Raw genomic sequence first — 23,060 nt, 5'->3', positions numbered from 1 at the left:
TAATATTTTTCCAAATAATACTATATAGCCATAAACAGTACTCTCACTCCCTTTATTAAAAAGCCCCACAAAGTGCTGGACAGTTGACCCATGTTCTAAAGCATGCTGTTGCCATTCAATTCGATTTATGCTAGTCTCCAAGCAATCTGGCACCTGAAGGAAACTCCTGGGAAGATTAGATAATTTTATTCTGTTTGATTTTGTGATAGGGATTTTTCATTTGCATGATTAACACATTTATTACCAAAGAGTGGTTTCCATTGTTCAATATTGCGTGCATATCAATTATATAATTTGTAGTAGGTGATTACACTTAGCCATTTTATGCAGAATCTGTGTTAACATGCTATGTAACTCAGCAGCATTTCTATTGTCATTTTGAATGTCATGTGGTACAAGTTTAAGGCTGAGGCCTGTACATTTCCTTTCTGTGTGTTTTCATAATTGCATGTTTTTTTTCTGGCGATGCTGTGTTTTTCCCAGGTGCATTTCTAGATATTGAATAGTATATCGTGATGTATTAGACAACTGATAGGGAGGTTCTCATTGGAAGAAGACAAGCGCACGCTGCTGCCGGGGACCACTGATTGAAGGGCAGGAGCCCTTTAAATCATACTCGCGCTCCCGCCGTCGCGGGAAGTGCACGCTGCTGCCGGGGACCACTGATTGAAGGGCAGGAGCCCTTTAAATTACATTCGCGCTCCCGCCGCCGCGGGAAGCGCACGCTGCTGCCGGGGACCACTGATTGAAGGGCAGGAGCCCTTTAAATCATACTCGCGCTCCCGCCGTCGCGGGAAGTGCACGCTGCTGCCGGGGACCACTGATTGAAGGGCAGGAGCCCTATAAATTACATTTGCGCCCCGCTGCGCAGGCGGCGCCCAGGCAAAGCCCGGGCCAAGGGCGGGCCCGTCCTTCGCCCGTCATCAACCGGAAGAGGCCGGGCTGGGCCCCCCCCCTAACGTCTACTCCTTCCATCTGGGGTAATTCCATCTGGGAGCCGTGTCAGATACTGCGTGAGTTTGTTATTAAATATGGGGAAAAGAAAGACTAATGTTCAGAAGGGGGAAGCCGGGTCCAGCTCCCTTCAGTCCTCCATTACTAGCTATTTATCTTCCATGATGGGGGCCATCGAATCAGAACTTGAACATGTAGAAGAAAGGATTGGGGCTGTTCAAAGTACTGTTCAACACCCCCCCTTGGAACCTATCGTTCACATTTCCAACTTTCCAAGAACTGGTCCTTTATCACTGATTTCGCCTCTGAATACCAGTCAGTTGGGCGTTGATATACTCCCCACTACAGACCGAATCAATTCTTCTCCCCGTTTAGCTACTTCTCCTCTTGCTCTCAGGCCGATTCTCCTCCATTGAAGAAGAGGAGAGCCGGGAAAAAGCCCCAAAACACAAAAAAGGCCCTGGGCTCCAAAAAGAAACTACCTACCTTCCCGGCTCAAAGTGACCAACCCCCAATTTCCCTGGTCTCCTTCCCTGAATGCCCTCAGAGTAAGGATGCTCCTGAAGATTGTTCTAATTTCATTGACCAGACACTCAAATCCTTTTGCGCAACTGTAGAGGCAAAAATTACCACTCTGATCGCTAGGAAGCTTGATTGCTTTTGTAATGACATGACCAGGTTCTTATCTAGTTTTTTAAAACCAGGTCCTCTATGTACGGGAATACATCATAGCCCCGAACCAGCCCACCAATCCACTCCTCCCTCTACTTTGGTACCCCAAGGTGTAAGTAATTCTTCGCTTGATCCACAAGCCGTCTCTGGCCAAGGAACTCATGTTGACAACCCTGTATTAGGGTCGACAAGGGAAGTTTCTTCCTCTAGGACACACGACAAAGGTCCAAATAAACTTCCTAACCATGTAGACTTTTTACATTTACCACCTGCCTGCAATCCGTACGTTCTGGTTCTCTCAAATGTTCCTCCCCTGGAGTGCTCCAAACAAGAAGATACCCACTCCCTAATTAGAAAAGCTGGTCACTGGTTGAACTCTAATTTCAAACCTAATTGTTTTTATAATGATAAGATTCTCATGGCCCGAAGAGTGAAGAGGGTAGGATATTCCAAGGTATTGGAGGAGGGAGACTATGTCGTTTTAAATTTTGCTAATCCTCGTTCAGTAGACCTTTTTTTGACCAATTTGGGCCATTGTAATATGTCAACTAACAGGATTCAAATACATCCCCTGTGTCATTTTTACAACCCTGTGCTCCTACCAAACCGCACTGTCACTAATTCAAGTATTTACAGACCAGACCCAGAAAGGCTTCAATTACAGGTTACTGTACCCTCTAGCAACCGGTTCTCGACTCTTAGTCGTCTTGACGAGAACGATTGACTATCGGCGTTCCACCCCTGTTCTTCTAACAGGGAGAGACCGAAGGCTGGGAACGTCAACGTGGAATGTACCTGTGACACAGGAAACCCTGAATTGGATCTGAAAGTTCCTATAAATACTAAAGTTCTAATGTCATGCCCTGTGTCTAGACCATTAACTCTGCTTAGCTGGAATGTAGCAGGGCTGCAATCCAAATCTGACAATTCGGACTGGAAGAGTTTTATTTCTTCCTACGATATAATCTGTCTACAGGAGACCTGGTCCAAAGATACGTTCCTCCTGAATGGTTTCACCTCTCTGTGTCAGCCAGCACTAACCTCCCAAATGGGGAGAGCTAGTGGCGGCCTTTTAGTTCTTGTCTCCGTACATCTTCCGCTTTTAAATGTGTCTTTAAATTGGTCTTCTCTTTATTTTATGGTTGTCTTGGTCTCTATTAGTGGCCTAAAGGATATCCTAATTTTAAATTTTTACAATAACATCCCTCTGGGCCTCCTTATGGGTCATCTGGAAGAGGTATCGGATCTCATAGATTCTTCACATGTTTTGCAGAATAGTGATCTAATTACTATCTGGGTGGGCGATTTCAATACTCCTCTGTGCAGCAAAGAACACATGGATCTGTGTGCCTTTCCTGCCGAGGGCAGAGAGTCAGTAATTAATTTTAACCATACATCTGAAGGAGATGCCTTAAACCTTTTTACTTCTAAATTTGATCTGGTTCATGTCACCGAGAAATTGACCCCCGACGCCTGTAATACACCAACCTTTACAGGGAATTTGAGGGGGAGCACTATCGACTTCATACTTATCAGCTCCTCTGATTTATATGTAATTCAAGAATTTAATATTACGCCTCATTGTGCAAGCGATCATAACCCCCTTAGCATTATATTGGACCTAAAACATTTCCAGGCACCCAAGATTAAAAGCCTGAGCACTGCTACTGTTTATAATCCAAATTGTGGCATACGTCTAAAATGGGACAAAATAGATCCAAAAATGTTTAACAAGGAAATTGTAAGAAGTAGGTCTGACTCGATTCATATGTGTCTGTCCCAGCAGTTAGATTCTGACCGCATAGTGCGTGAATTTGAATCTTTAAGCATTGATATCTCACGCGCCCTGGCGGCGGACAGGCCCACGAAGGGGCCGGTGGCCCACAGATGGTTCAATTCTGCGTGTTCATCCGCTCATAAAAAACTCAAAGTTCTACTTAAAGCAGTTCCTTTCTCCCGTCAATTAGTCAAAATAGCAAGAGCCGATTATAAGGCTGCCATTGACAAACGGAAATCAGAAATTAGGTCTAGGGCCTGGGGCGAACTTTTGGCTGCATCTGAGCAGAAGGATACTTCTAAATTCTGGAGAGTGATAAATCACTCTTACTTTTCTGATAACCACTCTTTGGCCAATGAATGTCTTATTGCTGAGGACGTCTGGCTAACTCATTTCAGGAAAGTCTTCTGTTCAGAAACTTATGAGAATTTGTATGTAAATTCCTCTGCACCTTTTATTTTAGACTCCAAAACTAAGGCCCCAAACATCATTTTTGACCTCTATGAGGTCACAAATGCCATTGATAGATCAAGGCAGGGAAAAGCTCCTGGCCCCGATGGGGTTCCCGCTGATCTTTTTAAATCAGAAATTGATCTTTGGGGTCCGTTAGTTACCAATGTGTTGAATAGTGTGGTAAATAGTAACGTGCCCCTCTCATGGAAATCGGCTATTATTGTTCCTATCTTTAAAAAAGGAAATAGACAAGAACCTTCTTGCTACAGACCAATTTCTCTTATCGATTCGACGGCAAAGATTTTAGGTAGCGTGATCCTGTCCCGTTTGGAAGATTGGGTGTCCGAGGCCCAGATTTTATCTCCTATTCAATTTGGTTTCAGACCTGGTGTAGGCACAGTTGAGCAAGTCTTAAACTTGCAGCTGATACTCAGCAAATATGTGACAGTCAAAAAAGAGTCGATTCACATGGCTTTCATTGATCTAACCAGTGCCTTCGATATGGTTAATAGGTCAAAGTTATGGCAAATTTTGGAGGCCTTAGGCTGCGATCCGCCACTATCTGATTTACATTAATGGGCTCTATGATTCACTGTTAAAACATGCAAAGGATATACCGAAGATGGGCCAGAGACAACTTCCAGTTTTATTATATGCAGACGATGCAGTTTTAATTGCTCGTACTGCAAACGGTTTACAGGGACTATTGGATGTATTTTATGATTTTATGTTGAACCTTGATCTGAAAGTAAATTACCCCAAGACTTTTGTTATGACTTGTGGCCCACGCAATACAAAGTCTAAACAATTTACTATGGGAGGGCACACCCTTACTAAGGTCAAAGAATTTTGTTATCTAGGCATGTACATGAGTTCCTCTTTGTCCTGGAAGACACACATTAATTTTAAGCTCCAACAGTTGATAAGGAACAACGAAGCAATTTTTCGCTTTTCAAATAAATTAGGTCACAGACCCCCTGCACAGTTGAAAACTCTTTACAATTCCAAATGCACTGCATCAGTCCTTTACGGGGCAGGCGTCTGGGGCTATAATAAAATACCGTCTCTTCAGAGTGTTGAAAATAAATTCCTGCGCAGATTATTGTTGGTTCCAAAATGCACCGCAAATATCATCTGCCATGAAGAACTTGGTCAGTGCTTTTTGGAGGACAGGGTCTTTATGGCCCCACTATTGCTCTGGATCAGATGTTGGTCAAACCCTATGGCAAGTTTGGTCCAAGACTGTATCTCTGATTGTCTACATTTGGAAAATTCAAATAGGATTCCCTGGCTTATGTTTTTGCAAAACTCCTTTGAGAACCTAGGGCTTAGATACATGTTTGATGACCCTCATTTGTTAACTATAAACTCTAGGTCTGTCTTGAAGTCTACTTACTCCAAGCATATATCAGAGCTGAGATTTCATAGTTCCCTGAAATTGAAATCTTTTGATTCCTACTCTCGGATCGTGACTGTTCCATGCCTTGAACCCTATTTGACTTGGTTTTCGAGTTTTAGAACAATTTCCTTTTTAACACTTTTTAGACTTAATCTAATTCATTTTAAGGTAGCTTTCCCCGAACCATGTTTCTGGAAAAAGGATTTACCACTTTGTCCCTGTGACTCCAAATCAACTCAGAGCACTTTGCACTTTTTTCTTTTTTGCCCTTTATACGCTACTCCTAGAGGGGCTTTTATTTTACCTACGCTACGTCTTCTTAGACCCATTTATTTTAAGGAAGCCCTACTATATCTTCAGAGATTGACTGATATTCAAATTTGTCATCATGTATTAGACTTTGTCACAGCTTCCTTAAGTATTAGGAAAAGGCCTACTCCTTTTAAAAAAAATTATGCACCTATAGTATATCATTTTAAAGCTAATATTTGTACTTTTCTGACTTTGTGATTTTTAATTATGTCTTGTATATTTATCTATGTATGTCAAGGGGTTTTAGATTGGATGCTCATATGGTGTTTTCAGCAATGGTATTAAGTTTTTTTTTTTTTTTTTACTATTTATAGATCGGTAAATGTGTTTTGGTTTGTACTTTTATGGCAACTGCCGAATAAAGTTATTCGACTGACTGACTGGAAGAAGACAAGGATGCCAGTATGGGAGTGCGACGCGAAGAAAGAGCTCACTGTAGCCTCCAGTCTTTCCAGAGAAACAATTCAAGGACATAGCCCTGCATGGGCCATTGTGCTGTCCTGAGAAAGAAAGGAGTTTATCTGCTCCCTTAGTTTTAAATAATATGATTGATTCCCCACAGTGAGACAAGCTGAAATTTTGCAGACTACTGCTTAGTTGAATAATATTAGGTTATGTTCCTTAGAAAAGGGACAGAGATGCTTGTTGACTTTGAATTCAGACACACCCCTGCTGATTTCTTCTGTCCCACGGCCAAGGCTAAATGGCTAATCATTCATATTCTCTCGTCAGTTACATTTATTTGATTTTCTGAAGCTGACACCTTACTTTTTCGATCCAAATGCACCTTTCCCTACCTATATTGCTTAATTTAGGTTAGGGGTTGTGTAAATGTGCATGTGTGCTTCAGGATGAACACTTGAAGTTGCTATCAGGTTCATCACAGCAAAGATCCTGGGATAAGATAAGAGAAGATAGATAAGAGAATATTGGCTAAGATGGGTGTTGTTTCGTGAGGAACCATTGACTGCACAATTGAGATAGGCACCTCTAAGTGATTATTGTGAATGTGATAATAGTGATTGGTGCTAGTAAATCCTCTTGTGCAGAAGGGAAGCTGGATTAGTTCGGGTGATTTTCCGCTGGTTGAGATTTCATTTGTGTTGAACAGAGCTTGGCAAGTGTTTTTTCTGGCTGTTTCTTGTATGAGTGAATATTTTTAATTCTTTAGCAGAGCAGACAAGAGTTATTTGTTTTTTGTGCTTCCTTTATTGTTTGTGGAAGTTGACGTATGAGAAAATTGTAAAGGATGGTGAACTGCTGTGAGGTCAATTGGTGCAAAGGATTGTCTTTTGTGTCATCAAGTATCATGCTGTGATAGGTCCATAGAGTAAAGCACTGCCCTGGGATTGGATGCCATTGTCGCTCTGCATTGAATTGTGATTCAGACTAAAATGCTGCATGTTTGACTTGCAATGTATCCATTTTCATTGCTAAACCATTATCATCATGAAATGTTTCAGTACCTTTAGAGATCTGATGAGAGGTGATGTACGAGCTGATGTCTGTGATGGAGAAGCAGCTCCACCGGAAGGTACACCATGTAAATGTATTCCAACAAATGTAGGGCTCCACACGTTTGTGTCTTTGTCAGTGACATAAGATCACTGAAAGATAAGGACCATTAAGATTTACACAATATGGCATTTGCAGTTTGAGTGTCATTGAGAACTTGAAGGGAGTCTTGTTTAGCATGAAACCTCACCCTAGACCAGCACAGTATGAGGCTTTGGATGTTTGGGAGAAATACCAGAGAAATTATGTGGATGCTAAGTGGGATAAAGAACAGCATAGGTAGAGGAAATATATAATTGAGAGTGCTAGGAAGTACCTTACATTGATGACAGAGAAGTCTAAAAAGAAACGAAAGCATAGAAATGAAGATGCCGATGTCACAGAGAAGTCTAGCATTGATAGTGACTCTAGTGATGATCTCTTATATGCCTTGCTGCCCTCATGTCTACATGTGGGTTAGTGAAACTTCAGGGGGCCCCCTGCAAAGCACATCATAGTACATGGAGGTGTCCACCTCGGGACTTACTCAGGAGCTCTCAAGCCTGAGCACTGTGCAGAGGGGGCCCCCTGGAGCTTGGGGCCTCCCTGCTGCACAGGGGCTGCGAGGGCCTTTGTCACACCACTGACTTCCACTGCCATATGCTGCCCAGTTCACAGATCATGATGGTGATTTTGCTACTACTTATGGTGTTGCCAGAGTCCCTGTTGACCCAAATGCAACTCTGTTTGCCGGAACACCTCCAACTCTTTCTGTTGCACCTGCACCTACTGAGACAGCTACTACAGTGGTTGCCTTGGTTGTTCCTGCCCCTGTTGTGCCTGTTCCTGCACCAATGCAACTAGTTATATTGGCTCAGACTTTAGCTGTTTGTTTTATATCTGCCACAGTAACTCTTCCTAGAGTGTCATGAGCTGAAGTAGGAGTGGACACATCAGGGTCGCAGAATTTACAGATTATTTCTTGGAGCCCACCAGAAAACGTACAATCCCTGAGAGAAGGAAGGAAATATATTTTCTCAACACCAATTATTCATGGTGTGATGGAACAACTTGACAATGAAATATTGCCTCCATGGTTTGAGGTATCCCCCAAGAGTAGAGGTGTTGGATGAGATCTTGAGGCACGCCAAAGACTGCAGTGCTTAGCAAGATGTGAAGCGGAAGAGACTTAAGGAAAAATGTATGCTTGCCCACAAGAAGTTCGCCCAAAAGGGATTCCACAATCATCTGTATGTAGGTAATGTTGAGAGAATGCAAGATGTTGGTCATCAGAATGGAGGCCAAATGGTGGAAGGTGGCAATGGTTTTTCACAAGGCAGAGGTTGAGGAGTTGCGATTGATCCAACTTCTGGCTTAGATATTGCTATGTTTAATCAATCGACACCCTGTCATTACTGTAACAAGTTTGGGAACTAGAAGAGTGAGTGTCATCCAAACCCAAATATAATAGTCAGTGATGGGCAAATGCAAAATATAAATTCTCCCTAAATGCAGAATGTCGCCGAACCAGTGAATGCAAAACCCAAATCAGCCAAAACGCCTCAGTAATGCAAGTCCTGCAAAATCTAGTGTTCCAACAGAACATGGGAAACTTGAGGTTCATTGCAAATTAAGCCTCAAGAGTAAATCCGAATCCTTTCTAAAATCAGACCCCATTTCAACACTACCTCATGTTTGAGGACGATAGTTTCATTTTAGATCAATCACAGGGACGGTTCCTGAGGGGAGGAAAGATTGCATGCTTGGGGCAGTCTTGGAGGTAGCTCAGCATAATCCATTTGTATAAAGTGACTGGCCACCAAGGGTAATTTTTGATCCACATTGGTGCTACCGCTCCGCTCTTAGAAGAGCGGAAATCCCTCACCTACCCCTTTCGGAAAAGAAGATCCCAGTTGTAGGCATTACAAATAAACAGGTAACTAACCCTGTGTCAAGGAAAGTCGCTGTTAAAATAGGCACATGTGATTTGAGTCCTGTAAATGTGTTAAGGAGAGATATTTTGAGAAAGTTAAATTGCACAATTTAATGTACACCAGATAGTGATGAGTTCCAAACACACGATGAGGATGTTGAATTCAAAATAGTTAGACAAGGGATTGCTTTTGGGTTGTTCCCTGTGAGAATGGTAGAGGGCTTGCCTTCCAATTTAAGAGATACTGTGAAACTCGAATTATGGGATTTCTGAGGGAAAAACATCAGACTTATCAAAGGTGTAGAACTTGTCTGAATAACAATAAAACCGGAAGCTGAGCATCCGAGAACGTCACCATACAATCTCAAACTTGAGATAGTGGCTAGAATTACCCAAGTGATTTAGTCCAGATACAACAGGGGATTTTGAAGGAGATAGTAGGAAGCCCATGTAACTCTGGCTCGATTCACAAAGGTGTTTGCTTGTAGTAAAGTTACCACTGCGGAGTCTCATACTCAGGTGGAATCTCCGTAGTGCAGTTCTCATTGCAGCGAGTCTGCCCCTAGTGCAGAGACTCTGCAGTCATAAGTTTACTACATGTAAATACCTTTGTGAAACAGATCCTCACAGATTATGGCTTGCAGTAGCCAAACGGCACATATAGGATCATACAGGATCTAAGGAAGATTAATAATATCATTGTTCCATGTTGTCCTGTGGTACCAAATCCAGCTACAATATTATTTCAGATACCCTGTTATGCAATATGGTTCACAGTGTTCTGTGTGTGTCAGGCATTTTTCTCTATCCCTTTGCGTGAGGAAAGCTAGTTCCTTTTCTTGTTTTGGTTACAGAGCAAAGTTCCAGCATGGTGTCGACTCCCAAAAGGGTATACAGAGGGCCCTTTGATTTTCAATCAGATCTTGAAAAAAAATCTTTAGCCTTTACTATGACCATCATCATACAAACTTAATTTCAATCACCAGGATCATAAAAGTTTAAACAGACATAAATACATCACATCAGTATACATAAACATTTCAAAAAGTCAGATAAAACCATTATACATTAAAGACAAAAAGTGAACCTGCGCAGTCATTTCTTAATTTACGTTAAGACGGATCTGAAGACCATGATTCAAAAGCAGCAATAAACGTATTTCATATATCTTGCTCAGTTAAATATTCCATTTCATTGGTTACAAACATGGGTTAAAAACTCCGGTATTTGAAAACACTCGACTATCACTTTTGCAACTTGTAAAACTTAACACTTCGATAAACACTACTGGTCTTCTTCTCCTAAAAAGATAAATTACATTAGTTCTAGCAGTAAATACAGAGATGTATGGTAACCACATTTAAAATGCAGGTGCTTTAAAAATTATTCACTTGAAGTGAACAGGCAAATACAAAATAATAGAGTACAGGCTACATTCAACATTAGACAATGGGTTGATGTGTGGGGTCCTGATTAAAGACATTAGCGTCAACACTAACAATGTCAAACTGACTTGAAAGATCCCTTGTTTGGGTGTACAAAAGGAAATAAAGTGAGATATTAATATGTAACAAATGTTCAGCTAGAGATCTCAGATTAGAATTAGCATGTACCAGACAGTGTGCAAAAACGCAATGTAACAGGACTATACACACCAAAGATCTCAAGTTTTTACCAGCCCTTAGGAGTGTACAAAATAGTAGTCTACAAACCAGCTTCATTGTATACATAAATGCGATGACTGCTCACTGCCTTGGATCCACTTACAGCACCTGATCGAAGCGACATCAAAAATATGTCAGTAGAGTAGACCACCACTCTGCTGGTGTCTGCACTGAGAATGCCTAAAAGCCTCCATATGCTGACTAGTACACAAATTCCTACATAAAGGGGGTATCCACTTTGCTGTTTGATTGCGATAAGCTGAGAAAAAGAATAGGATACGAGTTAGTGATTCCAGCACCCTATGCAGGCAGGGCAATGGTCACCCCAAAATCGTCTGCTGACCACTTACTACAGAACCTTTTTGTTGGAAGGATCTTGTATCTGAGGTGAATATACAATTTACGTGCCAAAGTGGGAGTAGTTTCATCAACCCGCACACTGTAACCATGTTCTTGTATAATATATTGACAACTTGTTAGTGGTGTCAACTACACAAGAAGGCTGTAAACAGGATACGATTTCCCTGTTAAATCAATGGGCTAAAAATGAATACTAAGGCCCAGATTTTTGAGGACTAATGCAGCGCTGCGGCAACGCAACGATGCATTAGAAAATCTTGCTTTGTGTTTCTACATTTTCAAGCGACATGGATGCGCCGTATTTATGGTACGGAGCACCATGTCGTATGGTCCTAGTGTTCATCACGCTTTTGACACATCGGTAGGAAGGGTGGCGCACAGTATCGTACACATCTGCTTCAAAAGTGATGGATTGCTCATTTGCGGCAGGTAAAACAATGTTTTTGTGCCGCAAATCAGATTTGCATCACACTGGAGTCCATCATGCACCGGAAAAGCCTGAAAAACGACACATATAAAACAAAAAGTTCTGCAAGCAACAACTACAAGAAATGGAGGAAACAGCAAGCAGTTAGGGCAACAACTTCAAAATCAGCCAAAATATCCAGACAGAAGTCCAAGGGAAGAAAAAGAGAAATTTCAGTGAGGAGGAGAACCAAATATAAATAGTTGAGGTGGCAAAAAATTAACACCTTCTCGTTGTAACCTCCAAATTGCCATTAGGGAAGAAGGAAGCCATTTGGCAGTCCATAGTGGATAAAATAAACAGTGTTGGCCAAACAAAAAGGACTGTGTATGAGCTGAAAAAAGGTGGCATGATTTTAAGTGCAGGGCAAAATAGAAACTGGCCAAGAGCAGCCATGTGGGCCATAGGAGGACAAGACAAACAGGAGGAGTTGGACTCATTGGAGGAGCAGGTGGCGTCACTTATACCAACAGAGTTGGTGGCAGGAGTTGCCAGACAGGAGAGTGCTGCAGTTGAGGACCGGAATGATCTACAGGGTAAGTGTCATCAATTAACAATATTGTTAAACACGTCATGTTGTGCAGTGCAGCAACACTTTGCTGCAATGCGCTGCACTGTGCTGTGTCCATGGGAAAGGGCAGGAATGTCTAACATGTCAACCCATAGATCACATTAATGGAAGTCGTTTTACCAAGTGACAATTTGTACAGTCCAGTCCAGCTCAGGCAAGTTTCCCATGTCCATGTGTGATATGCAGCCCCAGTCCAGATTGTCCTTTGAATACTGCAGCTTGTGGGCTAATGTTTTACATGAGTGACCAGGACTACAAGTCCCACAACACAAAGCAAAAAAACCTGGAATGGAGCAGCACATCATGCTGGGATGTGAGAAACCTGCACAACCTGACTGTCACAACATAGCCCCTTGCACCGTGAGGCACATGTGTTTTCCCTGTGGCTACACTGCCAATAGTGGAGGGTGAACTAATGGAATGGAATGAGGTTGCCAATTTATCACCTTTTCACCTGAGAGGGAATCCAAGGGTTCAGTATGTGAAGGATCTCCAAGTAGGATCATGTGAATAGCCATGTGTACAGTCACTAACATGAAACCACAATGCACGTACCTTTCCTGATGTACTGGGTCAGATCTCACAGGTGTCGGCTACCATGTTAGAGACAACTCTATGTCCTGTCTGGTTCCAATAAATATTGGGGCTAAGGGTATTTACCCACTCAACAATGCACACCAGAGGTCCATGAGTGTTTGTCAGAAGCATAGATGGTGTGAGACTTTGGTGCGTCCCTGTTAGCCTAGTGTCATGTAGGTGTGACAGAGCAAAATGAACTGGCAGTGTGTCTGAATGGGCAGGCATTGGATCTCAAGGAGGAGGGGGGTGATGTATGTGCCGAAAGGTAGCCTGAGTGACAGTCAGGCACTGTTTCTTTTTGATAGTGTTGCACATGTGTAATAGCTTGGAAGGGATTCAGTAGAAGAGGGCATTAGTGCACTACACTTGACATGTGATGTAGGCCTGGCAGAAAGTGTCAGAGGAGTCAGGAGGGAGGTGTAAGCACAAAAGTCTGACTATGCTTTATATGTCAAAGCAGGAGGCTGTTAAACAGGGAAGTTTGAAGCGACACGATGAGTCAGTTGTCCAGGATGATGGGCAGGTTTTGGGGATGGTTGGAGGGTGAAGTGTCTGGGCCTAGTCGTGTTGGCAACCAGGGTAGGTAAATATTACAGATTATCATCACCACTCTCTTGTGAGGTTTGGCATGATACATAATTCTGACATACAGGATAGGTATGTTGGCCAATTGTATATTGTACCTAATGTTGGTTGTTGATTAAGTGCATACGGGGATGGAGACCATAGCAGGCACCCTAGAAGGAGTGTGTAGGTGACTCAGTCTAAATAAGGATACAGCTGAGGCAATAAAAGACACCTATAGTTGCCTCCATAGTATGGGTGAGTACCTAGTTGACATTGTGGGTGTCATGAGGCAGAGGGAACATCATCAGCCCTCTATCTCTAACACCAGTGAAGTAGCCACGCAGCTGGGGGCCATTTGTAACATCATGGAATCCATGGAGCACAAGTTGGACTCCTACATAACAACAATGGGGGGCCTCAATCTCAACATTGTTGCTTTGTAGGCAAGCCACCAGACCCTTGTCAGGGATTTGCTGGCTGCCTTTCTGCTCAAACAAATGCTGCTGGAGACAGAGGAGCCACATCCTCTGCCTCTTTTGTGTGTGTGCCTCAGATTACTCTCACACAAACACCACCAACATCAGGGGAGGCACAACACCCATCAAAGGAGGAAGATGTTGATTTCTCCAATTTCTGTAGGACAACTGTCAGGTAATATTTGTCTGTGCCCCATAGACACTTCCCCAGATGTCCTGTGTCTACCATCACACTACCTCTTTTGTTACCCAGAACTGTCACTTTTGTTTGTGCCCCGTTAATCTTATCCACCTGTGGACTTGTGAAGTGCCCTACCTTTCCTAGTGGCAATTTGTATCTCCTCACTGACATTCTCAACATCGCTACATGTCATCTGACATGTCTCCCAAATGGACTGTGTCTGATCATCCTTTGCTGACTATCAATTTTTGTGTTGTTGCCTCGAACACATGTAAAATTGTACATGGGTTCCAATCCAAACATGTAAATACATTTACTCCTACAAACCTGAGTTTTGGATGTCTGTTCCAGAAAAGACTACTTGGGATACGGTATATGTGTACATACACAGCCTACCTTTTAGCATCTCAAAGAGATTGACCTATCAGCTGCTTTTGTTGTATATGCCCAAATATCATGCACATCCACTGCCATTGCATAATGTGGAATTTCTTGCATAACAATTCAAAGTCATGATGTGAAACGAAGCTTCAGTTAGTGGACTGGCACACCGTGAAAAGGCTTGATTAAACAGACAAAAGTGTACATTGCTAAAGTGGGGCCTGTGAGGAATGTGACCCAATGAATATGTTTCACACATCCACATAGTTCTAACTCTGGGAACATTAAAATGTCAAAAACCATATATGATAGTCTCAATGCTTACACTGAGGAGACCCTAAACATCTTTAAATATGCTAACACTGATAATATGCAGGTATTCATAGCCAGACTCCTTCAGAATTGTCATCATACCTATGCTGCCCAAGGACATACAAGGTCAGTCCAACACTTTGTGTGTCAGTATCTATGAAATGCAAAAACATATTATGAGAGCTCCATTTAGTAATGATAAATGGTGTGGAAAGGTCCACTGGGATATGTGACAAAGGTTTTCCTCTAATTACCTGAGAGGTCTCGCATGTGTTGAGCATGAGTGTAACCACACATAACATCAATTGTACAATATACACACATATTACTGATTTGAAGACAGAGCCCAAAGGTACAAAGTAACACCTCTCCGGGTTAACAGAAAATGGTAGCCTTATGTGCTCAAAATATTGCAACTAGTTGCACAAAGTGAAATGCATGCAGTCAAAAAGAAAAAAGGGAGCACACTGCCTCACACTCCAGCAAAAAGTTAGCCCCAATGCATCATGGTAAATGCAGTCACTTCGTATTGTGTTGAAATAGTTATCAAAAGTCTTTCACCTTAGTAGGTGCACCAAGTACTGGGTATCTCTGGACACTTGTTTCTGGGTTTAGCCCTTCATCAGCAGAGAGCAGCCAAGTCTGTGGGGTTGCTTGAAATGCCGCCAAAAGGAAGTGCATGCAGTGCCAAACTTAGCAAGTACTCAATACCAAGGATTATTGTGGTTCTTGGTTCTCCAGGTAGGTGGAGGCCACATAAATGACTTGTCACCAGCTAACAAGTACCTACGTGTAAAATGGTGCAAGGGTGTTTATGTGTTAGTGGCAGGGGCCAGTGGTTGTACCAGCACAGCCCATATCTTGTATTATGTTGTCAATGTAAGAAAATTAAATCTACCTAAGCTAAACGTGCCAAACATAAACACTAACTTAAATTATCTACACTTATCCTTCTCTAACTGCTTCTATGTATCCTAAATTAACTACCCTTAACACTACCTAACACCAACATAACATCCTGCAGTTACTAACATACTAAGCACAAATGATATGTTAACCCCCAACACATATAGAGTGACGCAATACAAACAAACTACACCTGTACATAAAATAACTACACATTTAAACCTGAACTAATATATTTTTGTTGTTTTTTATTTTGTTTTTCGATTTTTAATTTTTTTTAACAAAGCCTAAACATTAACCTCCACCAACTAAAACTGTATACATTTAGAAATAGATATAAAAACGTGAATCTATAAAATATCATACAAATGTAAAACCTTAATTATCTAAACCTATCCTATCAACAATTATCTTAGCTATTGAAATACTACAATATTAAAAAAATGACGGAACATGCTATTTAAAAATGTTCAAACAAGTTGGGAGAGCTGGTCCATGTCATCCTCAATGTTTGTCATCTGCACACGTCAGCTGGCCTGCTCCTGATGAATACCATCCAGTTTCTGGTTGACCTTTCTGAGTTCCTTAATGACAATGTAGTGGAATACTGAATACCCTCTTCTAGGCCTCCTGGCCTGTGTGGGTTTCTGCTGTGTGGCTGCCTGCTGTGTGGCTGCAAGGGTAGCCAGTGATATTGCTGGCTTGGGCCTGCTCTGTCCTGGCAAGGGGCAGATGTAGACATTGCAGGTGTGGTAGGTCGCGGGATGTCCCCAGACCCCCGCTGCCTTTGCACGTTCATATAGTTTGTGCATCTTTCTGTATGCCTTAGAAACATTCCTGACATGATGGAAACAATCACGTTGCATCTCAAATGTTCTGGTTTTGTCATGTTGTCTAGGGTGAAAATGGGAAAAAATAGTTACCACATGCAGTACATGTAGATGATGTGTGTGAGAAATAGTCTGACAATGTAGCACAATCATATGTCCCTGACGAGACCAATACCAGTAATAGATATGGACTGATGGACAATATATTTTTACTACATAGACATCCATTACTTGAGCCAGGAAATCTGAGTCAGATACCATCTTTATAGGTGCACGGAATGTAACATTAGTCACAATGAGATAAATACCATATCATACTGGACTAAAAATCACACTCATGTCCATATTAAAAATAGACAAGACATGGGCCTGTTTCACCAAATTTGGAACTTAGAGTTGCATCATGCAAAGGTCCTGATCATTGATCATCAACATAAGTGTAAGTGGATAAGGAGCTACAGTCCTGGCAGTGTGGCCTGGCCTTGCATACCCCATCTGGAGTATTGCAAAGCTGCACACATTGCTGTCTTCACGTACTCTGTGTCAGATAGTTATTAAATTGCTAGGGGTTTGTCATGTACCTCCTGTAGACCATAATTGGGGAACATTACTAACATTTAGCCTCAGGCAATTGTACAGAAATGTAGCAAGTATCTCCAGCTTCAGACGTGTAGGGAAAATCATGAGGAGTCATACTTAAATACGCACATCATTTCAAGGCTGTATTCAAATGCATACATCATTAATTCTACATAATGTTAAACCTGACAGCCTCAGGGTGGCCTTCCTTCAACTTTTCACCTGCCTCCCTCCAAACTTGTTTTTGCTGGCTTTAGGACTATGCACACTTTATCACTGCTGACCAGTGCTTAAGTGTTTGTGTCTATCCCCTTAATATGGTAATATTGGTTCCTACCCAATTGGCATATTTAATTTACCTATAGGTCCCTAGTAAAATGCACTATGTGTACCCAGGGCCTGTAAATTAATTGCTACTAGTGGGCCTGCAGCACTGATTGCTACATGCATGAAATTACTCCCTTAACCATGTCTCAGGTCTGCCATTGCAAGACCTGTGCGTGCATTTAGTGCCACCTCGACGTGCCATTTAAAACCACTTGCCAAGCCTTAAACTCCCCTTTATTACATATAAGCCACCCCTAAGTTAAGTCCTAAGAAGCCCATAGGGCAGTGTGCTTTGTAAACAGAAGGCAGGACATGTACTTTGACGTTTTACATGTATTGGTAATCAAAAACATCCAAAGTAATTTTTTTATCATAGCCCAGCATTGGGAATTCTTTAATATACTTTTAAGCTGAAAATCCTGATTAGAAAGGTGTAGTGCCATCATGTTTCATATCTTTGGAATGGTAACAATAAATCCTCTTTACAGGTAAAGTCGGAATTAAAATTACTATTTTATAAATGCCACTTTGCAAAGTAGCCATTTCTCTGCTCTTACTGCTCTGTGTGCCTTACAGCCTGTCTCCAATATACGTGTGGAATGGGCTGGGTCTCAACTGCATTTGCGCATTCCATCCAGACAGCCACAAACATAGGACACTCAAGTGCATCTGCCTTCATCTGCATACTGATGGGTCTTCCTCTGCAGGAAGGATGGGAGGGACTCATGCTTACACTTCAAAGGGTAGTGGCCAGACCCCTCACAAAGGACTGATCCCCCCCACAGATAGCCTGGTAGACAGCACTGGGCTGAAAGGGCCACCTCTAAACCTCTCTTTGAAGTTTCCCCCAATTCTATGGCACTTTTGGGTATAAGTACTGGGTCTCTGACCCTCTAAAATCAGACACTTCTGGATCCGGAACTGAACCTCTGTCAGAAGAACCGCTGTGCTGCTTAAAGGACTCAACTGGACTGCCTTTCTGCTTGCTGCCCTGTTGCCTGCTGCTCTCTGTAGAGATCCAATTTCTAAAACATGACATCTCAGTAGTGTGTGTGTGTTTGTCAGATTACTCGTCTGACCTAAAATATGTTTGATATGATGCACCATAACTCAGAGAGATGCTCAAGTACCACTGAGGCTGTATTACAACAGAATGCCTTGGGGATAGGCTAGTACATCGACAATCTAAATGTCCATACAATAGTGAACAAACACATGAACAGATGTACATGTAGGTATGTCATTTGTTGTCGGTCATGGCTCAAAGCCATTACTTATCAAAATGAAGGTCCATCACAAAAACCACACCATGCAACTACCATTTTCAAATTTGCTTATATTGTGACGGCAACTCAGATGCCACTGTCATACTTGTCTGCTTTAGTTTTGTCATACTACTACAGGAACAGTCCTGCTTTCTACATATTATGTGTAACACAGCAGGTATGTTTGCCCACCCTTATAGCCAGTAAAACTGAAATTTCTTATATGGAGAGCGCTAAAACATGCAGCTTGTCTGAATCCATTGTGCTGCATGTTGATGGAGCATATGTTATATAATCACACAGTGTGTGAATATGATTCCATGATACTTATAATGTCCATGTTTGGTAACAGTGCCTGTGTAGAAATACTGCCCATCATCTGCCTCTGTGTCATGCATAATTTTGGACATATACAATTGAGCCCTGTCCAGAATTGCTTAGCACTACAGAAATCACTGTGTTACAACATACGTTGACTCCAGATGTTTTGGGTTTCTGCCATTTGTTGTACAAGGTAATGTCTTTATGTGTAGCGCATACAGCGTTTGTGACAGATGATGGCACTGTGGCCAAAAGCAACATGACTACAGAGGTGCCACTATCCAAAAAATGTAATGATTTTTAGTTCCTGTGGGCCTAAACATCAAAATGCTACGTACATGTACTTATAACACTTACTGGTAGCACTGGGGTCCTGGAAGGAGTCCACCTCTACCCGGGTGAATGGAAAATGTCCACCTAGGAAACATGAATGAGAACATGGCATTGGAAATAATGCTTTCACATATGTTTACATTTTCACAAAATATGCTATCCCATTATTTCAGAAGTACACAGCAGCTTAAACACACATATATGTCAATATTCCCAGATTATTCAACACATCTAATCCGGTTGCAGGCCTGAGCTGGCTGGATGCAGAAGTTCAGATGTACCCATCATGATGTGCAACAAATCCATCTTGTGCCCTATGTACTGTGGGTTTACTTATGTCACTGTTACTTTGTTGCACCTGGATGTCCCTAGCACTCCAAGTCATCCTTCCCTTATGGCACCTTCCTGACTCAAGCAATCCTTGGTCCCACTCCCAGGCAGCCTGAACCATTGACCCTCCTGTTCAGTTGCTAAGCAACTTTAGTCTGTTTTGCACCTGCACATTATCACATGGACATAGGACAAATTACGCTATCCACTGTGACCCATTGAATTGTACAATCATATATTTGGGTTCTGTTATACTTGTTAATTGTTGCCAATTACTGTTTGCACCTACCACCTACAAGGTCTCATGTTGTGATTTTTGTTACTGAAGTTAATGAATTGTTAATGGATGTAGAGGCTTGTTAGTATATTGATGGTAATTGCCTCTTCTTGTTGTTCCTCTTGTATTGCACACTCACAAAACCAGAGGTTCTGGTCCCGTACACGTTCACCTTCGCAAACACAGAAGGTCTCAGGAGCAACGTATCCTGTTAAGCAGTGTCGCTGAGCAGATCCAATACCACAAGTTTTTTTTCTTTTTTTGCCCCATTTTCTCTTACCTCCTGGGACAGTGCAGGATCTTGGAGTTGCATCTCTGAATCTTCTATCATCCTGAGAGGGATAGGAGGTCCAGCACTGGCTCCAGTGTTATCTCAGTGGTTAGGACCAGGTGAGTGTGTGACAACAAGTCTGAAGCACGGCTCAAGGATGTGATCCACATAGTAATACTGGGCAGCATAATGTCAGACTTCAGTGTACCATAAAACATCGGTGACATGATTGACTGTAGATTTACCTAAGTGTAGTTATGATGGAAAAGGACAGGTGTACCCTGTATGTAACATCATAGAAGCAATATAAGTGTGTACTGGTACTGGTGCACAGAGCGCTGGGTAGCAGTAAGCTGTTGTAAGTTCCATCTTTGTGTAAGGCTGCATAGCTAATCAGCATGTATAATGTTTATTTGAACTGTAAAACTCACAGTAGATATTCATGAGGCATAGCAATTTGTGTACATGTGCTGCAAAATGCAATGCTTTATGAAAATAGATCTGCAGCTTAGCCTTCCACATAGGGTGCTTTGGGTTTTTTAAGCATTATCTTGTCATTTTTGTAAGTTACTTAAGGAAATGCCCGTAAATCTTGCTATTTCAGTTATTATAAGTACAACCTACTAACCACTAAATTGACCCTTGTGGCTGGCCACACTTTACATCATCTCCTTATATAAATATATCCTGAAAAACATCTTGCATGTTGCAATATGGGAAAAACACAAAAGAAATACATTCCAGGTTTATGTTTGGCATTACTGATAAAGGTACATCACAAAATACAGACAGAGCATACATTCATACCTACGGGTTCAGCAATCTCTAGTGCAAGGTAGTTGATTACAATGGTATCCCGTGCTATCACACCAGCCCATCAGTGCTTTATCTGTACGACAGTTCAGCCTACTCTGAAGATTTTGTTATGGTGCCAGTGCACTCTTTCATCTGTCTTTCTCCTTGGAAAGGTAGCCCTGGCTCACCCTGCCACCAGCTGCAATTATCCTTGGCAGATAATGGACTATCAGCCAGATAAGCCCTCCCAACTCCGCCTCTGTGAAATCCATACCCCTCCCAGACATTTTCAACACCCTCCCAAAAACACTACACCCAAACACAAAACCCCCAACAAACTCTAACTACCCCAACAAACAAACCCCAAAATGACAAACTCCCGACAATACAAAGACAAATATTAGTATAAGGCAATAACACAGGTCCAACTATGTGACACAGAGACAAAATATGGACAAAACACCCACTAACAAGACCAAAAATGCTAGACATTCTCTCACACACTCTCAAAACACCTCCAACACCAAGCACAGACAGAGAGAAAATAAGAGAAAGTGAAAATAACTTCACACTGCCTAGTTTGCAGCCTGCCACACCCATTAACAAACTTCCTGGGTGTATCGCACCCATTTTTTTACAAATGTTTTCTGATGCATTGGTACTGAAATAGCCAATTCATTAATAACACACAACGAATCAGCCACAATGCATTGTTTTCAATGCATTGGCATTGATGCACATTTTATAACCGGTGCAACAGGGGCAATGTGACGTGCAAATGGATTGGTGCGTGGGTTCTGACCAAGGCAACTGGCCTATTGTCTTGGATGCACTGTAGGGAATTGCTCAATGCAGGAAAACACACTTTGGGCTCCCTTTCCTTGCTCCTCCTTCCTTACCTGACAGGTTGTTTTTTACAGATGTGATTTATCAGTGGTTATAGTGTGCCTATGTACGAGTTTTTACTTTCTTAGTGGTGACATATAGATTGACAAAATATTTATTTGTATAACACATAAATATTGTAATGTGTAGAGACATTGCTAAGTTTCTATTTCTCTGATGTCTTGTTGTATGCTTCGGTGAACATAGTTAGCTGCAGACAAGGCAGATGTTTGTCAATTATATAACATTACTATGCCTATGAGCAACACTATTGTGTTCCCTATTATGCACATTATTGCCATTCAGACCATCTTTCTGGATTCCTAGCATAAGATGTGTTACAGACGCAATACACTCTCAGGAAAGCACAGCTACTGGCTGCTTCAGTCAGTGTCCAGTATATTTGGCATTCCAGCTTACAGATTACCTGGATGAGTATGATCGATATGGTGAAAGAGCATTACGACACCTGTGATTGTCCAGCAGATGTGATACAGACACATCAGTCTGGCCTATATGTCTGAAGCAATATTTGTATCTCAGGCACAATGCACCTTGGTATATGTATTTAGCAAATCTGTTTGCCTGTAGTGTGAGCAGAACAAGTCCAGCTTGAGTAGCCCTGGCAAGTATGATTAATCACAAGTGCCGCAATATATAGCAAATCCCCGCATTGCATTATTCTGCACCAGAGAGGGGCTCCTTGACCTTTGCATGTGGGTAGCCATTCACATCAGATGGTAATACATGCATTTACAAACAGTCAACACCAGGCAAACCTGCAAATGCGTCAGTAAGTAGTACCTTCTCAGGAGTAACATTACATGGCGTTAGACCTTAACATCTTCTCATTACTTTATATGTATTTGTTTCCTGTGTACAGCAGCCCACATGGATGGAGCACTGTGGCTCACAGCATATATTGGTTAGCCGAAAGATGAAACATCATGGTCACATACATTCCCGAATGTAACATTTGCATCATTGCCTCATGGTGCAAGTGTGACTGAGTTTAGCCTAGGCAGCCAATGCAGTTCCAGCACAGGGCAAAATGCAAAATGTTGAAGTATTTTGTAAGATACAGTACATTTCTTGCAATTTGCAGGGACAAGCATCATGAAGACCTACACATACACTCAGTCATCGCACACTGTTTGGAACTACATTTCCGCTGGACTGTGGTAGAGGGTCTGAAGCTGAACACACTGTAGCAGCACTCACAATCTCTGCATGTACACACTGTTGCACATTGCACACTTTGGCCCATATTTATGGATTTTGCCGCAAAACTGTGTTTTGCGGCAAAATCCATAGCGCCTGATAGCACCATTCCATAGCGTCACCGGGGGAACATATTTATGGAATGGTGCACAGTGGCCCATAGGACAGG

The 23,060-nt window shown here is 42.0% G+C and overlaps 1 long non-coding RNA gene across 1 annotated transcript in view; it reads right to left on the bottom strand.

The window, feature by feature from the left end:
* Positions 1-15,561: 15,561 nt before the first annotated feature.
* The window catches only part of LOC138285592 (uncharacterized), an 88,015-nt gene continuing 80,516 nt past the window's right edge, over positions 15,562-23,060 (bottom strand). The window contains exons 2-3 of the long non-coding RNA XR_011201622.1: positions 19,137-19,196; positions 15,562-16,351 (exon numbers count right to left, since the gene is read on the bottom strand). This is a non-coding gene — a long non-coding RNA (uncharacterized lncRNA). The remainder of the gene's footprint in view (positions 16,352-19,136; positions 19,197-23,060) is intronic.

Source organism: Pleurodeles waltl, chromosome 1_1 (genome assembly GCF_031143425.1).
Source record: "Pleurodeles waltl isolate 20211129_DDA chromosome 1_1, aPleWal1.hap1.20221129, whole genome shotgun sequence".
In the NCBI taxonomy this organism is placed as follows: domain Eukaryota; kingdom Metazoa; phylum Chordata; class Amphibia; order Caudata; family Salamandridae; genus Pleurodeles; species Pleurodeles waltl.
The sequence above is the reverse complement of the archived record's forward strand: the minus strand, read 5'-3'. Positions and strand labels throughout refer to the sequence as shown.